The sequence below is a fragment of the Natator depressus genome, chromosome 1, assembly GCF_965152275.1.
Source record: "Natator depressus isolate rNatDep1 chromosome 1, rNatDep2.hap1, whole genome shotgun sequence".
In the NCBI taxonomy this organism is placed as follows: Eukaryota; Metazoa; Chordata; order Testudines; family Cheloniidae; genus Natator; species Natator depressus.
Genome location: NC_134234.1, coordinates 34,677,911 through 34,703,781, shown reverse-complemented (window position 1 = coordinate 34,703,781; position 25,871 = coordinate 34,677,911).

The following is a 25,871-nucleotide window of genomic DNA, read 5'->3' as shown; positions in this document are numbered from 1 at the left end:
CTTCATCATGCTCTCATTTGCCTAGACCTTTCAGTCCCTGCACACCCAAAACTGCAAATTAAAAAAAAAAAAAGTTGTGTTGGCTAAGAATGTATGATTTGAATCCCTATTGAATAAGCATCTATCCTTTCAAAAATCAAAACAAATTGTCTGCTTTGACAAAGTACTTCAAGTCCTTCAAAACAACAAGGCACAAATAAAATAAAGAATGGTAAAGCGGAAGGTGAAATAAATAGTCATGTTTTCAGTCTATTACCTACAAGAAACAGCTGCTCAAGCAGAAAGACAATTGGTGCAGCTTCTGCAAACCTTGCCACTAGTATAAATAACTCCCAAACGCTCGTTATTAATTCAAAAATCCCCTGGGCTTGAACAACATGAATTTTAGTATGGACATGCTAAAAACGTAAAGCTTCCAAGGAGAAGCACTCAGACGCTTGGAAATGCCAAAGTCTTATCTCTGCCCTCCTATGTATGAAAAGGCTTATCTAGACGTGTTTAATGCATGACACTCTAGTCTGCAGATTTAAACCCAAGCCTGCCACACACAGTTTGTCTAGACAAACCTTAATACAGTAGTCTTTAAATACATGAGCACATATAAATTGGGATTCTTTTGAGCGTTCATATTTCATTAATGCTGTTTTAGGCCTGATGCAAAGCTTATAAGAGTCAGTGGGAATCTTGTTATTGATTTCAATTGGCTTTGTATCAAGCCCTCTAAAGGACAATATAATTTACACTTTATTCTTAAATTTCTCTTTTGTCTGCGAGAATATCCTTAGCTTTTAGAAGTGGGGGCTGGGGGCATAATTTGTCATATTCCTAACTGAAAAGACTGACTGGATTCTGTTTTTAATGGGAGTGAATTACTATGATTCATCAGTGGTGCTCATGCTGATGATTATGCTGGGAGGTGTCTGATGTAGTTCACAGGAGATTATGGGCTTGATCCTGCACAAATGAAGTCAATGGGAGTGGATTCCACATTGATTTGTTTTTCTTGTCAATCAGTCTTTTCCCATTGGTGGAAAAAAAAATCAGAGGTCTCATACATTCCAAAGAATACTTTTCATGAAGATTGCCAAAAAGCACAAAAGTTTTCAGAACTTTGCATGGAGAGCAAAGAAAGTGACATCATAATTAATGCTAGTGCTTGTAGATACTTGAAGTGAAAAGTACTTTTTAAATTCTCTCTTAGTTTTGTACTGCTGCCCATTCCTATAGTAGCTGAGCACCTTCCACATAAAATCTGTAGCAATAGCTAAGTCCTTGGTGGATTCATGGAGTCTTGGTACTTCTCCCTTTGAGACAGAACTCTGATTGGGGTAGGTTTTTCTGCGTGGGGAAGGGGCAGGTTAAGAGATGTTTGGGAATAAATGGGATGTTTGAATTATGAATGACATTTATGGTGGAAAAGTTTTCACTCAGTTATGAGCATAAGGGGCCAAAATTTGGCCCTCTCTGTCTCCACTTACCAGGGGGTACACAGTGTTGGAAGCATACATAATTCAGCTCCGCTGCACTAGAAAAGGGAGGCAAGATGCTGGGAATCTCTGCAAAGGGGATCTGCTCTACTGCTATTAGACTGTTCTGGGGAAAGCCCTTCAAATATTCCCGGTGTTCAGCCTAGTGATTACAGCTACACTTGGGGGACAGGACCAAACCTTAAATATTGACTAATGGAGGGTTTTTTTCCTTAGGTAGTAGAGAGAGCTTGAAACATGAGGCCTATTATGAGGGGCCGGCTGTAAGGCCTAATGCCCAAACTAAAGTCAGGGCCTGCTGCTATAAAGCAAAGTTAGCAAGAGTCAGGATATGAGCAAAAGTCAGGCCCTGTTACAAAGAAGATGCCTGCTTGCAGGTTCACCATCTGATGCAGCAACAGGGCTGACATTGCAAAAAACACACTCGGTACTATGTATTCTCGTAAACACATTCCAGATGGATAGTGCCAGAGCATCCCGATACAAGGTTATGGTATAAACGCACTCCCTGAAGATGGTACAGGGAGATGGACATACTAATTCCTTCTATGGATAAGGTCAGGATGACAGGGTGATGGATAGAGATGTTTTGATCAAACCAACATGTACAAGGTAAATGGAGGTAACTAACCACATCACAGGGGCAATCCATAACTTGTTTGTATCTTGTAAGGGGGGAGAGGAAGGTGCCGTCGCTCACTGAGCTGAGTCCATGGTCCTGGGCATACACTGTGCTTTGTTGGCAGTAAACCTGGCCGAGTGCCTTCGCTACTGAACCTAGTCTGTGGCCTTCTTCGGCAGTTCGACTGAGGTCTGCTGCGTCTGCTATCTGCACAGAGCTGGTGCAGCACACAGAGAGAACAAACACGCAGCCAACAAGTGACAATCCTTTATAGTGCAGGAAATTATGAATCCGAAGCATTTCATCTTATATTACAATTGCAATGATCCTCTACATCATTCATCACACTGCAGAGGACTAGAGTTCATCAAGGAAGGATGTAAATAATAACATTAAACTGTCCACTATGAACTACTCAGCACAGCCAGGAGTAAATTCCACTAAGTGTGTTACACAGCAGCCAAGGATAACTGATTTATAAATCCAGCCATCAGATTGCAACCTAATAGCAGCTTCGTCATGCGATGGAAAGCTCTAGTGGCTCTAGAAATAATCCTAAGTGAGCGTTCGGGAGAAAACTTCCACATAAGAAAGATTGGTGATATCAACAGGATCCCTTTTAAAGTATGACTTTGTAAAGGACCAATGATTGTAGTGTGCATGTGTATAATAGTTGTGATTAGGCTAATATAGAAGTACTAGGTTATAGATAGGGCCCTACCAAATTTGTGGTCTATTTCGGTCAATTTCACGGTCATAGAATTTTAAAAATTGTAAATTTCATGATTTCAGCTATTTAAGTCTGAAATTTCACAGTGTTCTAATGATAGGATCCTGACCCAAAAAGGAGTTGGGGAGGGTTGCAAGATTATCGTAGGTTATTGGGTTATTGTGGGGTACTGCTACCTTTACTTCTGCGCTGCTGCTGGCTGCGGCGCTGCCTTCAGAGCTGGGCAGCTGGAGAGTGGCGGTTGCTGGCCAGGAGCCCAGCACTGAAGGCACAGTAGCAGCGCAGAAGTCAGGATGTCATGGTATGGTATTTGCACCCTTACTTCTGTGCTGCTTCCTGTGGAGCAGGGCCCTCAGTCAGCCACTGCCATACTCCAGCCACCCAGCTCTGAAGGCAGCACAGAAGTAAGGGTGGCAATCCCTTTTGGGTCAGGGCCCCCCAATTTGAGAAACACTGATCTCCCTCATGAAATCTGTATAGTATAGAGTAAAAGCACACAAAAGACCAGATTTCACAGGGGGAGACCAGGTTTCATGGTCCATGATGTGTTTTTCATGGCCATGAATTTGGTAGGGCCCTAGTTACAGAAATAATAATATACAAAAATACAATAGAACTATTGCCACAGTGACTTAGTAGTAGCCGTGAAGAAAATAATATGCAAATGATGAGTCCTGCTAATTGCTGCCATAACATAGGAAAACCAGTTTTTTCTGAACAAATTTTTGTGATCTCTTTCAATTTCCTATTTCTCAATCAGTGAGCTTCTTGAGTTGGTTTTAAATTGAGTGGACTAAAATTTAATAAATTTCACTGCAGTAATGTTACACTCAGTCCTGTTAGCTTCTTTACTCAGCCATCTCTGATACTGCACATTCTGTTCGCCTGCAATTGTTCTTCAATGAGCCTGTTGTTTACTCATTTTTAATCCACTTTTTCCACTGGAATCTTTCTCTGCTCCTTTTGTCACTGTGTCCCCTCCAAATATGAATCTAATAACATTCAAGTTTAAATGACAGGTTTCAGAGTAACAGCCGTGTTAGTCTGTATTTGCAAAAAGAAAAGGAGTACTTGTGGCACCTTAGAGACTAACCAATTTATTTGAGCATGAGCTTTCGTGAGCTACAGCTCACTTCATCGGATGCATCGGATGCTGTAGCTCACGAAAGCTCATGCTCAAATAAATTGGTTAGTCTCTAAGGTGCCACAAGTTTAAATGAGACATTTGAGTCCAGATTGTTGGAGGCATTCTGTTCTAATGGATGGTGCAATGGATAGGAAATTGGAAGACCTGGTTTCTATTCCTAGCTCCGCTGTGACCTGCTATTTGATCTTGGGCAAGTCACTTCATCGCTCTGTGCCACTGTAACCTCTCCCACCATTTGTCTGTCTTGTCTATTAGATTTTAAATTATTTGGGACAGGGACTGTCCCACACTATGTGCTACTAACAAATGATGATTTTAAATGGGTGCAAGTTTGCCCATCCTCAGTGTTTTCTCTTTTCCTGCCAATTAAGGGACACAATACATTCCAACAGTTCCCCCTGGATTACCACTTCTACTGTCTTTTGCCATAATATATAGCTTCATATACTCAGTGATATCACTATCTCTTAGTTGCTCACTGGTGGTGGGTATCTGTTAATACTTTTGATGGTAAGCAAAGCCCTGTTACATGATCACAAAAACAAAGAATTGTGGATTTACAATGTTTGCAGATATGTTTAAGACAACAAATTCTTCTCAGTCAGCTACTCATTGCCCTTGGTAAGTCTTCCCTTTTCCATGGTAGAATAGATGCCTTTAGTTCCTTTTCTGCTGGGGAAGTCTGCAAACCAAGCATCAACAGCTGCATTATTGTAATCACACATTTGTGATTACATCCCTCCCGGTGCTGAGGTTACAGTTGGAAGTTTCCTTCAGCTATGGATAAGAACAGTGGATGTCAGTGCTTTCATTTCTGGCTTCATCATTCTTGGCACATACATGTGTCAGAATAATGAACAATACTCTGTGTGTGTTCTGCATTCCATGCTTGCTGTCATTCTGCATGGGTTTGTCCACATTCAGAAAAGACATCAATGTAACACTTGCTGTAAGCAAAAACACCATGTCTGTTTGGCATTTAGCATAAGCTAGATACCTGGCATGGCAGACACGGGAATTAGTACAGTTTATTCATTCTTTCTGATCAATACCATCCTAACCTACGACATTTTCCATCACTTTGAAGGCCGTAGTCCTGACAGAATTATTATTCCCAGTGCCAATCACTGCTAAATAAATCACACCCTGCACTATCGCTCTGAGTAATCACAAAAAGGCCCAATTTTACTACCACTGAAGACCCTGGGAGTTTTGCCATTGACTTCAATGGGAGCAAAATGACTTGTTTACTTCAATGGGCTTTGGATCAGGCTCTTGGTGCTTCTGACTGACCAGATATATTGAAACATCTTGCATACATTTCACTTGCACTTACTCTGAACTAATGAGTAATTATATTTGTACTAAATGAAGGCTATCTGCATGCTTGTTTCCTTATTCCTGTGCTTGAGATTTGTTTGGGTTTGCTCTTGTCACTAAGTGGATCCCAAAATTAGCAAATACAGAACTACTTTTTCAGTTTTGTTTTTATAACTGAAATTCCTTACAGAGGTATCTACAAAAATTACCGAAGGTACTTTGCATACTGCTACATTCCACTTCCCATATTGCACCAAGCATAAGCATTATTGTAGCAGAAGCCTGGGTGTATAAGCAAAGCTTGAGTACTTTAGGTATACTCTAGGAAACATATAAAAACACACACACACACACGCACATTTGGCTTTTAAAAAAACAAATTCAAGTTGCTGAAGGCAAATCAAAGCGAAAACCAGAAAAGTAAGGAGTAGAGCTATATTCCCACATACTTCATCATCTCATGCAAACTTACGCACAGTCATTCACTTACACAAACCCTCCATAACCCAAATAAACTAACTTTACTTTCGTACAGTCAAGTTGACAACCTTAACTCTGCCCTCTGAATTCTGTTGGATGATTTAAAAATCTTCTTTACATTTTGTGGCTTGCAAAATGTACTATGTACCTTGCAAATGTACATTGCATGGATCATTTCAGATATTTTAAATATAGATAATTTCCATACCACAAAGCGAATTTCTTCGTTAGCCCCAACCACTCTATTTTATAGCTCAATTTTGAAGGATGCAAACTCAGATGAGCTCTTGAACATTGCTTCACCTTCCTAAGCCAGTTTGGTGTCTCCTTTTTCACTCAGCATCCAATGCTTTAAGCATCTGGAATAAAATCTCCAATGCATGATGCATAGCTAATTTTATTTTTCTACTCCAAAGCCTAGCAATTCAAAGCCAAGTAAACACCAGCAGGCTCCATTCACTTACACTATGCATTTTGATGCTAATTGCAGTTCCCTTAGCATTTTACATTGTTTGCACAAAATAGCATTGCTCTGCCTTCAAACAGTCAGTTCAGTGACAGCTGGAAAGAGTTTATCTCATACTGCTTAGCGTCAGGTGCATTCTTACAGCTTTCCTGTCTCCTTTTGAGGGCTAATTAAGGCATTCTTCTCTCTTGTTTAATTTTTACGTTTAAACAGCTGCATCCCATTTGGATATAACACAAAGATGGCACCTGGCTTTCTTTCACTGAGTTAATTCTGGTTTGTTTTTTGGCAGGGGTGGGAGGTTGTTGGTTTGTTTTTTCTCCCCTGACTAAAACTCCTTAAGTGGTTATTTTTGTATTTATGTAGGAAAATGAACTGAAGTTGCTGCTAATGGTAAGACCCTCTGTTCATTCACAAACTGAGCGCATCTTCCCAGGATCCTTAGCAGCTAGTCTCAGCCTACATTGAATCAAAGCCGAATACAAACCAGAGTCTTGGAGGTTTGTGAAAGATTGAAGAGTGAAAGGTTCACAAAAGAGGAATGACCTAAGAACAAGGTCGGTAGAAATAGGTAGGGAACTCATTCATAGCTATTCCACAAAAAGTAATACATCTATGAAATAAGCTACCAGGAACCCCATCCTGCCCCCTCTGCACAAAGAGCTCCCACTGACATGAAGGGAATTCTGTGCATGGTAGGCTTGTATGACTAGGCCCCAGAACGGGTAACCAATCCAGGGTTTAAAGGCATTTAACTTTTCAGCACAGTCCTCACTGTCATGGGGGAATGAGGGATAGAGCACATACATGTTCCACTTTGTCCTACTCCCACCCACTCAAGATCCCAACCCCACACAGGGCTCCCAGTAAGATGAAGACAGGAAGCAGCTGAAACCTTTTTCCAAAGGTGCACTGGGGAGAACCTGTGATGGGGGACACTTGCCTCTCCTGAGTGCCTCCTGTCAGCTGGGTCTGATGCTGCAAGCTGTCCTGTCCCAGGTGCCCCCTGTAGATTTAAAACAAATAAAAGGAAGTTGTTCTTCACACAGCACACAGTCAACCTGTGGAACTCCTTGCCTGAGGAGGTTGTGAAGGTTAGGACTATAACAGGGTTTAAAAGAGAACTGGATAAATTCATGGAGGTTAAGTACGTTAATGGCTATTAGCCAGGATCGGTAAGGAATAGTGTCCCTAGACTCTGTTTGTCAGAGGGTGGAGATGGATGGCAGAAGAGAGATTACTTGATCATTACCTGTTAGGTTCACTCCCTCTGGAGCACCTGGCATTGGCCACTGTCGGCAGACAGGCTACTGGGCTGGATGGACCTTTGGTCTGACCCAGTATAGCCATTCTTATGTTCTTATGACCTTACTAGGTGGATATTCCGTGGCTCAGCCCTCCAGCTAAGTCACACAATCAAAACTGAGTGAACCTCTTCCAGGGGGAACAAAGACAGGTTTCAAAATAGCAGCCGTGTTAGTCTGTATCCGCAAAAAGAAAAGGAGTACTTGTGGCACCTTAGAGACTAACCAATTTATTTGAGCATAAGCTTTCGTGAGCTATAGCTCACTTCATCGGATGCATGCAGTGGAAAATACAGTGGGGAGATTTATATACATAGAGAACATGAAACAATGGGTGTTACCATATGTAAGGGGACTGTTGCCCCCTTACTAACATTCAGTGGGGGTGTTTTAGTTGCTAGCTCCCAGTACTAAAAAGGGGGAAGGGTCGATGGGGAATCAGGACCCTGAGACTGACAGCCCCCAGGAACAATGGGGAGAGGCCCATGCTCCAGGTCAGCCTGAATGACAGGGCGGGCAGGCTAATCAGGGAGTCAGGAGGCCAGGGAGGTCCTGTCCTCCGTGTGAGCTGGAATTGCCTGGGTCAGACAGAGTGGGGCCGAGCTAAGGAGAAAGCAGGGGCCCAAGCTGAGCTGGGGAGTAGAGCTGTGCCAGATCCAGAGAGAGCAGACTCTGTCCTGGGAGCAGAGCTTCAGCTGCAAAGCCAGAGACACAGCCCAGAGAGAGCAGACTTGCCCTGGGAGGAGAGCTGCAGCAACCAGAGCCAGAGGGGCCAGAAAAGCAGCCCAGGAAGCAGGTTAGTGCTAGGAGCAGAGTCACAGAAGCAGCCTGCAGAGCAGACCTGTCCTGGGAGCAGAGCTGTAGCAACCAGAGGCAGAGGGGCCAAAGACGCAGCCCAGGCTGCTGGGGGCAGAGCAGCAGCAGTGCTGAGACAGAGTGGTGGAGGTGGGGCTGGAGCAGTCCGGAGCTGGGTACGGTGAGCAGCTGGGGAGAGTGAGGGGGGATCCTGGGCAGCAGGCCCAGCACAGGGGGAGACCTCAGCCAAGAGGCTCTGCAGGCCAGGCTTGGATCGTAACCCCGACAGGGCGGTGGCGACACTGGGAAGAAGGGTTCTGCTACTTAGAGCCTGAGAGCGTGAGGCCACCACCAGAGCAAGTGTCCAACACACAGCATCCCTGCATCACAGCCAGGGCCTGAGAAGAAGGCCTGGGAAATACAAGGAACAGACGGTGAACTGCCCTGATGTTCCAGAGACACTGTTTGTGATGTTCCCTGCCACCGAGCGGGTTGATGTGTTTCCTTTAACCTTTCCCATTTTTCCTTATTCTTTTTAAAATTAATTGTTGATTAAATAACTTGCATTTGCTTTAACTTGTATGTAATGGTCAGTGGGTCAGAGAAGTGCCCAGTGCAGAGAGAGTACCCCGGAGTGGAGACACTCTAGCCCCTGTCCTAGGTGACCACAGCAGGGTTGGGAGTCGAACCCCCCAGGAACCCTGGGCCCAGCCTTGTTGGGGTTGCAAGGACTCTGCCAGACAGGAGAGTGGAAGGGAAGTCCTCAAGGGCAGGGAGGCCACTGGGTAAAGGAAGTGGGAGCGAGGACTCAGATCCTTTCGCTAGCCCACTTCACCGGGGTAGTGCAGAAGCCAGGAAAGTTTCCCACAATAGCGGGACTATTCCCCCACTTACACATACACGCTGTAACGAGAGTGATCAGGTAAGGTGAACTATTACCAGCAGCAGAGCTGGGGGGAAAAAACCTTTTGTAGTGATAATCAAGGTGGGCCATTTCCAACAGTTGACAAGAACGTGTGAGGAACAGTAGCGGGGTGGGGGGGGGGAATAAACATGGGGAAATAGTTTTACTTTGTGTAAACATCCACTCCCAGTCTCTATTCAAGCCTAAGTTAATTGTATCCAGTTTGCAAATTAATTCCAATTCAGCAGTCTCTCATTGGAGTCTGTTTCTGAAGTTTTTCTGTTGAAGAATTGCCACTTTTAGGTCTGTAATCGAGTGACCAAAGAGACTGAAGTGTTCTCCGACTGGTTTTTGAATGTTCTAATTCTTGACGTCTGATTTGTTTCCATTTATTCTTTTACGTAGAGACTGTCCAGTTTGGCCAACGTAATGGCAGAGGGGCATTGCTGGCACATGATGGCATATATCACATTGGTAGATGTGCAGGTGAACGAGGCCTCTGATAGTGTGGCTGATGTGATTAGGCTCTATGATGGTGTCCCCTGAATAGATATGTGGACACAGTTGGCAACTGGCTTTGTTGCAAGGATAGGTTCCTGGGTTAGTGGTTCTGTTGTGTGGTGTGTGGTTGCTGGTGAATATTTGCTTCAGGTTGGGGGGCTGTCTGTAAGCAAGGACTGGCCTGTCTCCCAAGATCTGTGAGAGTGATGGGTCGTCCTTCAGGATAGGTTGTAGATCCTTGATGATGCGTTGGAGAGGTTTTAGTTGGGGGCTGAAGGTGATGGCTAGTGGCGTTCTGTTATTTTCTTTGTTGGGCCTGTCCTGTAGTAGGTAACTTCTGGGTACTCTTCTGGCTCCGTCAATCTGTTTCTTCATTCAGCAGGTGGGTATTGTAGTTGTAAGAATGCTTGATAGAGATCTTGTAGGTGTTTGCCTCTGTCTGAGGGGTTGGATCAAATGTGGTTGTATCGTAGAGCTTGGCTGTAGACAATGGATCGTGTGGTGTGGTCTCGATGGTAGCTGGAGGCATGTAGGTAAGTATAGTGGTCAGTAGGTTTCCGGTATAGGGTGGTGGTTATGTGACCATCGCTTATTAGCACTATTAGTGTCCAGGAAGTGGATCTCTTGTGTGGACTAGTCCAGGCTGAGGTTGATGGTGGGATAGAAATTGTTGAAATCATGGTGGAATTCCTCAAGAGCTTCTTTTCCATGGGTCCAGATGATGATGTCATGAATGTAGCACAAGTAGAGTAGGGGCATTAGGGGACGAGAGCTGAGGAAGCGTTGTTCTAAGTCAGCCATAAAAATGTTGGCATACCATGGGGCCATGCGGGTACCCATAGCAGTGCCGCTGATCTGAAGGTATACATTGTCCCCAAATGTGAAATAGTTATGGGTGAGGACAAAGTCCAGCCACCAGGTTTGCTGTCTCCTAGGCAGGGGGCCACGGGGTCTGCATGCTGCCCCCGCCCCAAGCACCGGCTCCACACTCTGCAGCTGCGGGGGGGCAGTGCCTGCGGATGAGAGCAGCATGTGGAGCCTCCTGGCCCCCCCACCCCACCTACGAGACGGACTTTCTGGCTGCTTCTAGGGCACGTGCAGCATGGTGCCAGGACAGGCAAGGAGTCTGCCTTAGCCCATCTGCACCACTGACCAGGAACTGCCCAAGGTAAGCCCCTGCCCCAACCCGGAGCCCCCTCCACCCGAAATATGTCATCCTCGGCCCCACCCCAGAGCCTGCACCCCCATCCCAGAGCCCATACCCCCTTCTGCACCCCAAACCCCTGCCTCAACCTGCAGCCCCCTCCTGCACTCTGAATCCCTTGGCCCCACCCCCCAGCCTGGAGCCCCCTCCTGCACCCCAAACCCCTCATCCCTGACCCCACCCAAGAGCCCGCACCCCCCAGCCAGAGCCCTCACCCTCTACCACACCCCAACTCCCTGCCCCAGCCTGGAGCCCCCTCCCACACCCTGAACCCCTCATTCTGGCCCACCCTGGAGCCTGCACCCCCAGTTAGAGCCCTCACCCCCTCCCGCTCTCCAAGCCCCTGCCCCAGCCCAGTGAAAGTGAGTGAGGGTGGGGGAGAGTGAGCCACCGAGGGAGGGGGAACGTAGTGAGCAGGGGCCGGGCCTCGGGGCAGAGGCGGGGCTAGGGTGTTAGGTTTTGTGTGACTAGAAAGTTGGCAACCCTAGTCTCAGATACCTCTCCCACCCACCAGCTTCCTGTTCCAGACTCGATACCCCAGTCTTCTCTTTGTGCCCCCAACCTCCACTCCAGCTCCTGTCTCTCTGCGTTTGAATCAGGCAGCTTCCTCCTCCATGTTACCTGGGCCTAGCGGGGGGGAAGCACTGAGAGCACTTAAATGTCAGTCTCCCTGCTTTCAGGTCCAGAGCTCTGCCCACAGTAGCCCAGTTCTACAGTTAGAGGGAAAGTCTGCTCAGCCCTGAGTTAGAGCATGCTCAGCGCAGACTGAAATCTTCAGCATTTTTAGTTGTGAAACTCTGCTAATCTCTACTGAGTGTATACAAACTAGTTTTTTTGTCAAATGCCTATAACTTGGCCAAAATGTGGACAGATTTTCACCGGGATGGCAAAAATCACATCTCTGACACAAAGGCCACACTCTGCCAAATTTCAGATCCCTCCTCCAAAGCATCGGGGCACGAGAGCTTCTCAAATAAAAGGTTGCCAGAATTTAACCTGGGCAAAATATCGTTTTTCTCTAACCTCGTTCGCAGAAATAGCTGACCCATTTTGGCTGAAATTTTCCAAACTAATTCAGGCTGAGGCAGATACCTGGCCTGGGAAATTTCAGCCTGAAGTGTTAAAATACAGTAAAGTTGTAAACAACTGAAACTAGGGTCTTATAATGGGAAATGGTAGCTCCACCTATAATAATAATTAAATTCCTTTTCTTTCCATTAGAAAGCTAATTATCACAGACCTGTTATGCTATAGCAAATGTACATTGTTCAGAGGGACAAGCACTGCACTTCCTCTGGTTACATTCTGATAACACTCTGAAAATTTAAATTTACAGTTCCCCCAAAATATAGTAGTGGTATCATCAAATATACACAAGAAGATTTATATTGGCTAACATGCAAATAATATGAAAACTCTTTTGGGTAGTATACCCATGCAAATAGCCCAGGGCTATTTTGTTCGCTTTATCCAACCTCAGCTACATTCCAGGGATTAGAAATTATCTAAGAAACAGAGAGCAAAGAATTGGAAGAAATGGTCGTTTTTTTATCCCTGCAAAAGTTTAATGATGGGGGTGTCACAAGATTCCACACCAGGACTGATATCCATCACCTCAGTTTATTAATGATCTGGAAAAAAAGGAGTGACCGGGATGTTCGCAAAAGTTGAAGATGATAAAGCATTATTTATGTTGATCAAGGATGGAGGAGACTGAGAGTAATTTCAGAGGGATCTAGTCATGCTATACAAATGGGAAACAATGGCTGATGAAATTTGAGGTTGACAAATAGAAGGGAATGCAAATTGGAAGGCAGCATCTGAACTACCCGTACATCTTTTGGGGCACTAAATTAACTATGATAATTCAGACAAACGAGTTGGTCATCACTGTGAGCAGCTCAAAGACCATCTCTGCCCAATGGTGCTTAAAGAAGTAAACAATTTTCTGAAGTATAAGGAATGGACAATAATCCTGATAATCCTAGGTACTGGAACTAGGGTGCTGGAGGTGCAGCAGCACCCCTGGCTTGAAGTGCTTTCCATCATATACAGGGTTTACAGTTTGGTTCAATGGCTCCCCCACTATACAAAATGTTCCAGCATCTCTGCTGACAATATTACAATGCAGTTATATAAATCAATGATATGTCCTCACCTGAAGTACCATGTTAAGTTCTGGTCACCCTGTCACCAAAAAGGATATAGCACAGAGAAAGAGAGAGGGTTCAGAACTGGACAGTGATTTACTGGAGGCATGGAAGAATAATGGGAGCTGAAAAATAGTGGAACTATTGACTTCAGAGAGGAGACAAATAAGAGGGGACAAAATAAAGCCATGCAAACTAATATTTAGTATTGAGAAGGTAAATCAAGCACTCCCATTTATCCTCTCTCATAATAAAATAACAAGAGAACTTTTAGTGAAATTGACTGATACAAGGAAATGTGTTTTGCATGATTAGTCAGTGGAACTCATTGCCATGAGATATCAATGAGACCTAGGAGTTAGACAAGATTCCAAAAAAAGACTGAACATTTGTGTGGATAACGAGAACATCCAGAGTTACAGGATTATAAACAAAGAACAAATATAAAAGTTTGGAAGGGATATAAAGCTCCTGGCTTCGGGACATAGGACAGCTTCTGACTGAAGAAGTTAGAAAGTAATTTCCTCATTGGGCAGGATATTTCATAAATGTCCATTTAAAGTTGTGTGTTCCTCTGAAACCCGGTGCTAGCCACTGTCAGAGAGGGTATACTGGTCTAGATGGACATTGGTCTGATCCTAAATGGGAATTCCTGTGTTCTGAAGCAGAGCTAGATCTGAGCTATAACATAAAAATCTGCATTCAGGTTTAGAGTACCCCCAAAATGATCCCAAATTTTGGTTTGATCCCATCTTTAATGCAAAGGAAGGTAATGCTATTCGTTGCCACAGAAAGTCATTGAAGCCAAGAATTTTAGCAAGTTTCAGATAGGGATTGGCGATGAATAGATATAAAACCCCCAAGAATATCCAGAGTTATAATTGTTACTAGTAACAAATTCTGGAAAGCATATAAAACCTCATGTTTCAGGGTTTAGGAAGCCAATCTCTCAGTGTTAGAGATTAGGATGAGAACTAATGTGGGGGCCAATTATCTCACATCTGCCTACAGTGAAGTTCTGACATGTTCCTCTGAGGCACCTGGTGCTGGTGCTGTTAGGGACAGGATACTGGACTAGATGCACCATGGCTCTGATTCCGTCTGGCAATTCTGATATTCCACGAGGGAGTGATGTTTGACAAGTGCCACAGATGAACCTTACTTGAGATACGTGAAACTTTCAGGGCACTGTTTCTTCCTCACCTGGGTCCCAGTTCAACGGAGTACCTAATAACTTTAAGTATGTAAGTAGTCCCATTAAGGTCAATGGTCTAAGCACGTGCTCAAAGTTATGCACATGTTTAACCTGCTGAACTGAAGCCATGTATATCCCTGGCTGCTGCTTGCAAAGCATAACAAAAGATACATGCTCAGTACTGCCCACAACAAAGCAGGCAATCTCCTGCAGTGCTTCAAGACTATATTGGCTGCTTACAACCAGCCAGTAAATGATTCTTCAGACCAGAGCAAACTGCACTCTCCACCTAGCTGATGAGGGCAGCAACCAGAACCCCAAAGTCACCGAAACACTCAAACTACTAACCAGAAGCTACATGAATGTATAAAGAATATTGACCAGTTGCTTTTCCGGATGAGAGATTCCAAGGAGCTACGGAAAAATTACAGCATGCTGATGATCAGTTTATCTTAGGAGGTTCCATAGCATCCATCAGCATGATATCTCATCACTGTAATAGTGGAACAAATATAGATAGTCCTCTAAAATTGCAAGCACTATTTTAAACATCTAGGTTTGACTTGTGATTGCTAACGGGACTTCCTTAGCAGGTAGTTACATTCCTAACTCCTAAATGGGGTTGTTAATTTTTGAACGGAGCTTTGAGTTTGCAAAGCATTATGAGTGTTAATTATTATTAAGGTGAAAAGAAGGCTGATTAATCAAGAAACCACTCTGCCTTTTAGCTCTGAGATACTGGGGGCTGTATTAGCTCTTGAATTATAAAATCTTTATGAGAAAGTCTGGTTGTTGTGGAGACCACAGGCCTCTGCTGATTACTTTTATTTATTTATATTCTGCCGGTTTGCACCATGGTACAAAAAAGATTCTGCCATCTTTGAAATGACTGCAATAATTGTGGTAGGGTGTAGAGGTGGATTAAAGGCATGACATGACAAATTTCTTTTCCAACAAATATCTGAGAGAGACCTGGCTTTAGCTTATCCCAGTATTGTCAACTCTTGTGATTTTTATCATGAGTCTCACAATAATGGATTTTTTTTCTTAAATCCTCTACTCCTGAAGTTGTGAGATTCCCAGCTTTTATTTTAAAATCAAATTTCTAGCTCTTGTGGTTGCAGAGAAAAGCTGGGAAATGTGAATCCTAAAAGTTCAAAATCCAGAAGGCAAACACCCAGATTGTATTATTTATAAAATATCATTACTTTTAAGCCAATCTTATTATTTTAGTGGGCCTGACTTGATTTTTGAATATTTTGGGTCGACAGTACTGTTATCTGGTCAGATAAGGAGACATATCTAAAATCACTTCTAGCCCTATAATTTACCTTGTATTTTTAGAGTTTGTAAATCATCATAGCTCAATCCCTAAGGGAGTGTGTAGCAAGACATTTGTTGCCCTAACTCTCATCTCTCTTATGCAAGTGTAATTCAGAAATAACTCACTCCCTTGAAGTCACTGGGGTCAGATCAAACCCAGAGGGCCCAATTTTCCTGTTTCTACACTAGTGTAACTCCACTGAGTTACCCCTGATTTAGACTGGTCTAAGTGAGAGAAGGACCAGGCATTTCTGATCCCTTACATTAAGACCCATTTACTCCACTCTGTCAATGTAAAGTGACCTTAAAATAGGTGTAAATATAATTTATCCCTATTTTAATGCCACTTCACACTGCCAAAATGATGCAAAGGGGTCTTATAAGGGCTTGTCTACACATTGCGTTATTCAGGAACAACTATTCCTGAATAACTGATGTCTGGACACTCTTATTCTGGAATAAAAAGTGCCTTGTTTGTGAAAGTGAATTAAACCAAATAGGAAGAGTGCATTCTTATTCTGGAATAAATGTCTATACACGGAGTTACTCAAGAATAGTTCTGTCTGAGTAACTCTATGTGTAGACAAGCCCTAACTAGTGTAAATGAGTATTAGTTCCAGAGTATATAATAGGTTGCATAATCATAGAATCACAGACATGTAGGCTGGAAGGGACCTTGAGAGGTCATCAAGTCACCCCCTACAGTGCTGAGGCAGGACCAAGTAAACCTAGACCATCCCTGACAGGTGTTTGTCCAACCTGTTCTTAAAAACCTCCAATGATGGAGGTTCTACAACCTCCCTTGGAAGCCTGTTCCAGAGCTCAACTACCCTTATGGTTTAAAAGTTTTGTCTAATATTTAACCTAAATCTCCCTTGCTGCAGATTAAGCCCATTACTACTTGTCCTATCTTCAGTGGACATGGAGAACAGTTGATCAATCTTCTTTATAACTTCCCTTAACATATTTGAAGAATGCCATCAGGTACCCATTTTTCTCAAGACTAAACATACCTGTTTTTTTAATCTTTCTCCAGGTTTTCTAAACCTTTTATAATTTTTGTTACTGTAATCTGGATTCTCTCCAAATCATCCACATCTTTCCTAAAATGTGGTTTCCAGAATTGGACGCACTATCCTAGCTGAGGCCTCACCAGTGCCAAGTAGAGCAGCACAGTTGCCTCCTGTCTTACCATGCAACACTCCTGTAAATACACCCCATCGTGATATTTGCGTTTTTCATGACTTCATCCCATTGTTGACTCATATTCAATATGTGATCCACTACAACCCGAGATCCTTTTCGGTAATACTGTCTACCATCTAGCTAATCATTCCCTACTTTGTCGTTGCACATTAGATTCTTTTTCTTCATAAGTGAAGTACTTTGCATTTGTTTTTACTGAATTTCATCCAGTTCATTTCAGACCAATTCTCTAATTTGTCAAGGTCATTTTGAACTCTAATCCTGTCCTTGTGCAGAAAATCCTAGTGTTCAAAGTTAGTGATAAATCACCTTTAACTCAATGCTAATGATTTTGAAAGAATGCTCCAAGCTTGTGTTAGCTCTCTTAATCACCATATCACACTGTGCGCTCATGTTCAGTTGATTATCCACAATAACCCCCAACTCTTTTTCAGAGTTGCTGCTTTCCAGGCTACAGTCCCCCATCTTGTAAGCGTGATCTACATTCTTTGTTCATAGATGTGCGATCTTGCATTTGACTTGTCTCATTTAACATTTTCATTAATGACCTTGCACAAAAAGTGGGAGTGTGCTAATTAAATGTGCAGATGACACAAAGTTGGGAAGTATTGCCAGTATGGAGGAGGACCAAAATATCATACAAGAAGATCTGGATGACCTTGAAAACTGGAGTAATAGAAATGGGATGAAGTTTAATAATGCAAAGTGCAAAGTCATGCACTTAAAGACTAACAACAAGAATTTTTTCTATAAACTGAGGATGTATCAGTTGGAAGTGACAGGAGGAGAAAGACCTGGGTGTACTGGTTGATCACAGGTTGACTCTGAGTCACTGATGTGATGCAGCCATCAAAAAAGCGAATGCAATCCTAGGTTACATCAGGAGAGGCATTTCCAGTAGAGATAGGGAAGTGTTGTTATCACTATGCAAGGCTCTGGTGAGGCGTCATCTGGAATACCATATGCAGTTCTGGTTTTCCATGTTTAAGAAAGATTAATTCCATCCAGAACATGTGAAGAGAAGGGCTACTAGGATGATCAGCGGAATGGAAAACTTACCTTATGAGAGGAGACTCAAAGAGCTTGGCTTTTTTAGCCTAACCAAATGAAGGCTGAGGGGAAATATGATTGCTCTCTATAAATACATAAGAGGGATTAACACCAGTGAGGGAGAGGAGTTATTTAAATTAAGGGCCAGTGTTGGCACAAGAACAAATGGATATGCACTAGTCATCAACAAATTTAGGCTTGAAATTAGACAAAGTTTTCTATCCATCGGAGGAGTGCAGTTCTGGAAGAGCTTCCCAAGGGGAGCAGTGGGGGCAAATAGCCTAACTTGTTTCAAGACTGAGCTTGATAAATTTATGGAAGGGATGGTATGATGAGACTGCCTACAATGGTATAAAGCCAATCCGCAACTGCTAGTAGCGGATATCCCCAATGACCAGTGATGGGACACTTGATGGGGAGGGCTCTGAGTTCCTACAGAGAATTCTTTCCTGGTGTCTGGCTGTTGGGTCTTGCCCAAATGCTCAGGGTCCAACTGATCGCCATATTTGGGGTCAGGAAGAAATTTCCCCCCAGGTCAGATTGGCAGAGACCCTGGGTTTTTGTTTTTTTGCCTTCCTCTATGGCATGTGGTCCATCTGCAGCTGCTAGTATCAAATATCTCCAACAGTTGAAGATGCGACACTAGATGGGGATGTCTCTGAGTTGCTACAGAGAATCTTTACTAGGTGTCTGGCTGGTGGGTTTTGCCCACACGTTCAGGGTCTAACTGATCATCATATTTGGGGTTGGAAAGGAATTTTTCCTTAGTTCAGATTGACAGAGGCCCTGGAGGGTTTTCACCTAGGGTTGCCAATTTTGGTTGGATGTATTCCTGGAGGATTCATCACATGATGCACTCCTTAATTAAAGATTAATCTTTAATTCCTGGAGACTTCAGGGCAATCCTGGAGGCTTGGCAACCGTAGTTTCACCTTCCTCCTCAGTATGGGGCACGGGTCACTGGCTAGCTTTAGCAAGAGTAAATGGTGGATTCTCTGTAACTTGAAGTATTTAAATAATTATTTGAGGACTTCAGTAACTTAGCCACAGGTTATGGGTCTATTACAAGAGTGAGTGAGTGAGATTCTGTGGCCTACGATGCACAGGAGGTCAGACTAGATAGTCCCTTCTGGCCTTGAAGTCTGTGAATCTATATTTTCCTCCAGATCATTTTGTGGATTCTAAAAAGGATTTTTTTTCTAGTTTGAATTAATTTTGTTTAAAAAGGGTCTCTGTGACACTCTGATAAAAAACTATGTATTGTCATGATCTAAGATCCCTCTAAGCCGCGTGGCTGCATAGCCACGCTGCTGCCTATTAAGCCCCAAGCAGGGGCTCAGGGCTGCGGCGGGGAGAAGTGCCTCTCCCCCAGCAGGGACCTGCCACGGTGGGGAGAGGTGCCCCTCCCCCTGCCCCAGTACAGAGCTGCCCTGGACTTGCCGCAGCCAGGGAAAGGCACCTCTCCCCCAGCCTCAAGCTGCTGCAGCAAGAGGGGAGTGAGGGCTCCCTATCCGGAGCCCTCACCCCCTGCACCCAACTCTCTGCCCCAGCCCTGAGCCCCCTCCCGCACCCCGAATTCCTTAGCCCCACCCCAGAGCCTGCACCCCCAGTCAGAGCCCCCGTTCCCCCCAAATTCCAACCCTCTGCCCCAGCCCTGTGCCCCCTCCCACACTCCAAATCCCTTGGCCCCACCCCCACCACATAAATTTTATGTGCACCAATATGAAGGTGATGTGTCGCACATCACCTTCATATTAGTGCACATAACAAAATTCATTCCGCACATGGATGTAAAAAATTAGAGGGAACACTGGTTATGATAGAAATTGGTTTGAAAGCACACTGATTATAGTGTCCTTTTAATACCACCAAGAAATAAGTCCTTACATAAATACCAGTTTTATTCCAAACCTCAGTTTGGGACCACAAGCATTCATGAGTCAGACTTTCCTCATTACTAACACTCAGGCTGCTCTAGGAGTGCAGGCTTGGAGCACTGTTATGTAGTACATGGACTAGGGCTAGGCTATGAGACACCACTCTTTGTGACCAGGCCGGTACTCCCATTTGATTCCCTTAGTTAATGTAGTTCAGCCTCCACAAAGTTTATGATAAACCTGATGTCAAGAGAACGTTGGTTCACACATTATGTAACGTTTCCCTCAAACTCTCCCTACAAGTACATCAGTTGAGTATTTCAGGAGTGCTCTGTCTGTGTATAAGTGTATAGTAAAGATGCCAGTAGATGATGCTCAAGTACATATAACATAATTTCTGGCTTCTGTACAGCCAATAAAACATGTTATTGTGTTATAGAAATGACTTCCTCTGGCAGCAATTTACATTAGACCTTAACAGTGGTAACACTCGGATAGGAAGAAAAAAGTTCCAGTAGTCTTCTTTGACACAGAGGATATCAGAACAGTGGAAACTCCTTTTAGTGTAAAATAGTGAAAACCCAAAAAGAGAAAGATCAGAGGTTTTTTAGGGAACTCATTGGGTTGATCTAGCCCTGATGGCTATCTCTAAGTGGTGCCCCACTATGTGGAAAGGTTTAATGATGGAAAATGCAAACATCTTATTAAAAGAAACTCATATGCATATGTGAGGTGCTATAATGAATATGTAATACATGGAATATATTCCAGCAGCTTGTCTCACAGTCCTTCTCAGTAACGCACCCAATGCACTGTTGCCTTCCTGGAGCATGAGCAGAAAGAATGGCTGTTTTATAGCAGAACATAATGAGCTGCAGACATGGGAATTTAGGATCCAGAAGGACACACATTGCATAGGCCCCATGTGCTGCCAGCTGAAGCCTAGAAATTCTACAGGGAGGACTTCAGAAGAGTATCAGCTAGAACAGGTAGCGCACACACCACTTCAGGCTTCAATAAAGAACAGACTTTTAGATAATACATTATCATACTAGCCCCTCTATACACTTTTCACCTGTGATCACAAAGCACTGTACCAAGGTCAGGATCATTATCCCCATTTTACAGATGGTGAAAATGAGGCATAGGAAGGGAAGGAACTTGCCCAGGGTCACCCAGCAGGCTAGTAGCAGAGCCATGAAATGAACCCAGGTTTCCTGAGTCGTCATCTGGGGCTTTAGCCAAGGTAGTGGGTACCTGATAAAGAGAAATAACTGATTTGCAGCTACAGAATCTTTGGCTGTGACGGATTATAAAGGAATGACTGAAATGATTGCCGACAAGTGCAGCTCATTGTCTTTGTTCTTGTGGTCAACATGCGCTTTGCTCACATGAGGGCTGAAGTGTGAACTGTTGGTTCAGCTAGTACGCAATCCTGAACAATTAGAAAAACACCCTGTGCATGAAGAATTTCTACAAAATTTGCATCATTATCTGACCTGAAAAAAGCCAGGGGGAAGAAAACAATGGGAAAGCCACTCAGTGATCATGCCATTTTGCTTTCTCAATGCACTCATTGCTGTGTGGGATGTTTTTGAGATGTTCATGCTGTGCTACTTGCTAAAGGAAACTTTTCCAGGCAAAATATCTGTCATCCTCATGCTGAGGACTGACAAGAAAGAGGCTCTTGAATTTGTCACTATTTAATTAGACATCAGAATTTATGATTACTAAAACAAAAAAGATTTGTTTTATGTTTAGTGGGATGCTCTGTGAGAGATTTCCTCTCTGGCAGGGGGTTTATAAGCCAGTACGGCTTTTCAGAATCTATCATAGCGCTAGCTATTGGCTGTTCTTAAAGGGATAGACTGTAACTTTACAATCTCCCCCCCGGCCCAAGTGAAGGGCAGTGGGTAGTTGCACCCCCCAGGAGAATGCCAGAGAATGAGTTTTGATTTATTATGCCTCCATGTTTCTGTCTTGTTCTGGGGCAGAAGGAATAAATTACTTCCCCACTCTCCTCCCTATTTTATGGAGCAGCTACTCTGGCCAGCAATGAGAGGGGTGGAGCCAGGTCTTCTCTGACTTTGCCCCTTCCCTGTCCACTTCCTCACAGTGGGAAGTATCTGACAAGTAACTCTGCTTTCCCACTACATTTGGAGGCATAATCTAAGTAGGGCTGAATGGTGGACTAAGGCTATGTCTACACTACATCATTTACAGTGGCGCAGCTGCACTGATGCATCTCTGCTGCTGCAGTGCTTCGGGTGAAGACGCTCTAAACTGGCAGGAGAGAATTTTCCCGTCGGCTTAATAACTCCTGCCTCCGTGAGTGATGGTAGCTAGGTCGGTGGGAAAAGCTCTGGATTATTCATGCCCGGGAGGGACATAAATTATACTGCAGTAATTTGTAATGTAGGCATAACCTAAGCGGCATCTTACTGTGTCACAGAGCTTACGCAACTGCAGTCTAGCCCTGAAGGTGGAAAATATCTGTTTGACTGCAGTAGTGATTGAAGGCAATGAGCAGGTCACAGTAATAAAGTGCGCAGGCAGCCACAGAAGCCTATATTTGAAATTATTATGTATTTGTGTTGCAGTCATAAGTCAGGCCCCCAGTGATAAGACCATGACTTCATTGTGCTAAGCGCTGTACAAACACTAAAGAAAGAGGAGGTTCCTACTCCAAGGAGCTTACAGTTTAAGTATGGAGAATTACACAAAGCTGCAGAAGGGTCCCAGAATCTTACAATGTTTGTGATATGCCAGAAGAGTCAACCATATGTGAATCTGCTCCTCCCCATGCTGTCAGGTATTATATTGTTCTAACCCACTGCAAGGAGAAAATTCATTTTGTAGCAGAGTGTGGTTGGAATCTAACCACAGCCAGCCAATATGGTTTGGGGAAGATAGAATTAATATATTTTAAGGCCCCAAGGGACTATTAGATCATTTATTCCAACCTCCTGTATAACACAGGCCATGGAACTTCTCCCAGTTACCCCCGTATTGAGTCCAGTAACTTGTTTAGCTAAAGCACATCTTCAAGGAAAGCATCCAGTCTTGATTGAAGACCCCAAGAACTGGAGAATTGTCCACATCCCTTGGTAGTTTGTTCCAATCATTAATCACCCTTTTTGTTAAAGATGTGTGCCTTATTTCTAATTTGAACTTTTCTGGCTTCTGCGTCCCGCCATTGGTTCATCTTATGACCTTCTCTGCTAAATTAAAGAGACCTTTAATACCCAGTATTTTCTCCCTTTATACACCATACTTCAGTCATCTCTTGATCTTCTTTTTGATAAAAACTAAACAAATTGAACTCTTCACGTCTCTTACTGTAAGATATTTTCTCCAGCCATCAAATCATTGCTGTAGCTCTTCTCTGCACCATGTACGTTTTTTTCCAACATCCTCTTTAAAATGTGGATGCCAGAACTGAGAGCACTGTTCCAGCATTGGGCTTACCAGTGCCATATAGAGAAGTAAAATCATCTCTCTGCTCCTACTCACTACTCCCCTCTTTATACATCCAAGGTTCGCATTCGCCCTTTTTGCCACAGTATTGCACTGAAATCTCATGTTGAGATCTCATATTGCACTGAGATCTCATGTTGTCCACTACCACCTCTAAATTGTTTTCAGAGTCACTGCTTTCAAGGATATAGTCCCTATTCTGTAGGTACGGCCTGCATTCCTTGTTCCTAGCTATGTGAAATTGCATTTGGCTGTATTAGAATGCATTTTACCAAGCAATCCAGATCACTCCACATGACTGCCTTATGCTCATCATTATTTACCATTTACACCAATCTTAATGCTGTCAGCAAATTTTATCAGCAGTGAGGGATAGCTCAGTGGTTTGAGCATTGGCCTGCTAAACTCAGGGTTGTGAGCTCAATCCTTGAGGGGGCCATTTAGGGATCTGGGGCAAAAATTGGGGATTGGTCCTGCTTTGAGCAGGAGGTTGGACTAGATGACCTCCTGAGGTCCCTTCCAACTCTGATATTCTATGATTATGTTTGCTTCCAGATCATTGCTAAAAACGTTAACTAGCATACCAATTTCTCTGGAACCCCACTGGAAACACCCCCACTGTTGATGATCCCCCCATTGGCAACTACTTTTTGAGATGTGACACTTAGGGCATGGCTACATTATGGGGACTATAGCAGCATAGCTACAGCATTATACCTATGCCAGCATAACTCTGTAGTGTAGATGCAGCCTACGGTGAAAGAAGGGATTTATTTCATTGTTGTAGGAACACTAGCTCCCTGAGCACCAGAAGCGAGGTCAATGAAAGCTGTGTCTACACCTGGGATTAGGTCAGCATAGCCACAGCACTCAGGTTGTGGATTTTTCCCAGCACTGGGCACCATAATTACATCAGCCTAAGTTTCAAGTGTAGACCATTCCTTAATCAAGTCAACCACAACCACCACCGTCTTTTAATAAATCTTTTCTCCATAATTCGATGTGCCTGGAGACTGTTGTTAATATTGTAAGAGGTTCTTTGTCTTTTGTGTGTCACAAAGTGGGCCCCTTAAGACTGGGACCTCTGGAAGCAATGGCACTATAAATAGTAATAATTACTATCAACCCCATCACTTATAAGGTAGTGTGAAAAATTCTGCTCTCTAGAGACTGATTTTTGAGAGGAAGCAACTAGTGAGTTTCTTCTGAATTTTTGGTGATGTTTTTTACCTTAGCGTTTTTCTGTTTTGAACTACTGGTGATTTTTTTAGTTTCTATCTACTAGATAAAGGTGGTTGTTTTTTCTGTAGTTATTCTGATGTTCTGTTGTTGTTCTCACTTTGATTCTGATTCTGCAACCCTTATTGAGGAGCATGTACCCACATGTGTTTTAAGATAAACTTAACATGGGCATAAGTGCTGCTCAACATGAGTAAGAGCTGCCATATTTAGAGGTTGACTAGATTGGTGGGTTAAGAGAAGCCTTGGGGTAAACAAGAGCTGTATACTATCCTCAGGGAAAGAAAGCATGTGAACTAACCCAAAAGACAAAAACGCTGGGCTAAATTCTGCCTTGTTACACCAGTGGATGTGTAAGGTAACTTCATGGATTTCAGAAGCAATTCAAGAGATGTACCGTCTCCAAACAAATCCTTGCAAGAACATCAAAAACATCTTGTGCTATAAAGTGTCCTCCAAGTCTTATCCTCTCATGTCACAAAGCTGTGATGAGGAGGAAGCACAGAAACAATGTTGCAGAGAGAGGACATGTCCTCGGTGCTCATTCGACTCGCAGAAGTGACATTATTTGACAGGGTAGAAATAGAGTTGTGCAGGTAGGGAAGCACAAGAAGTGTGATGCTCCCTTTCTTAGATTGTGCATTCTTCAGTGTAGTATAATGGAGACCTGATCTAGCTCCTAGCTGCTGTGTGTGTCTGTCTGGATAACAGATTTATTATTTACATGTTACCTCAGATCTCCTTGGTCCTCCTCAGTCTGTCTACTGGTCTGGGTAAGGCACAAAGACAGGTCTGGAGGCACTGTAGATCTCCCTCTGGTAATGGACGAGCCGGCATCCAGATTCATGTTGTTAGAACTATTGCTCTCTTTGATAGTATTGCCACACAATGTTGTTAACTTCACAGCATGGGTCAACAGGGCTGCTCTTGTGTGGCTCCATTCCTTCCTGAATGAATACTGAACACCACCCAGTGCAAAAATAATTCTCTTCTCTTTCCCCTGGACACTTGCATGTGAAGTTATCTGTGTTCCATCCTCAGGACCATTGGGAGGGTAAGTGAGGAAACAGTGGTCCCAATGTCTTTAGTATGCTGATGACATACAGCTGTATGTTGCTGTCTCATTAGACCAGCCTGGAACAGTCAATTGCATTACTTAGTGTCTGGGTAACATCGGTCCTTAGATGTGGGCTAGCTGGCTGATACTGGGTCCTGATAAAACAAAGTGATATTGTACTACTGGGGGAATTCTGTGCCACTGCAGAATTAATGTCCCCTGGAGATTTTACTCTTTCCCTGCAAAACAATTGATTCACGTACCCTTCCTGGACAGCAGTCAAGGGATGTTCAGGTACCAGGAGCAGCCAGGGCAGATATAAATCACTACTTTGGAG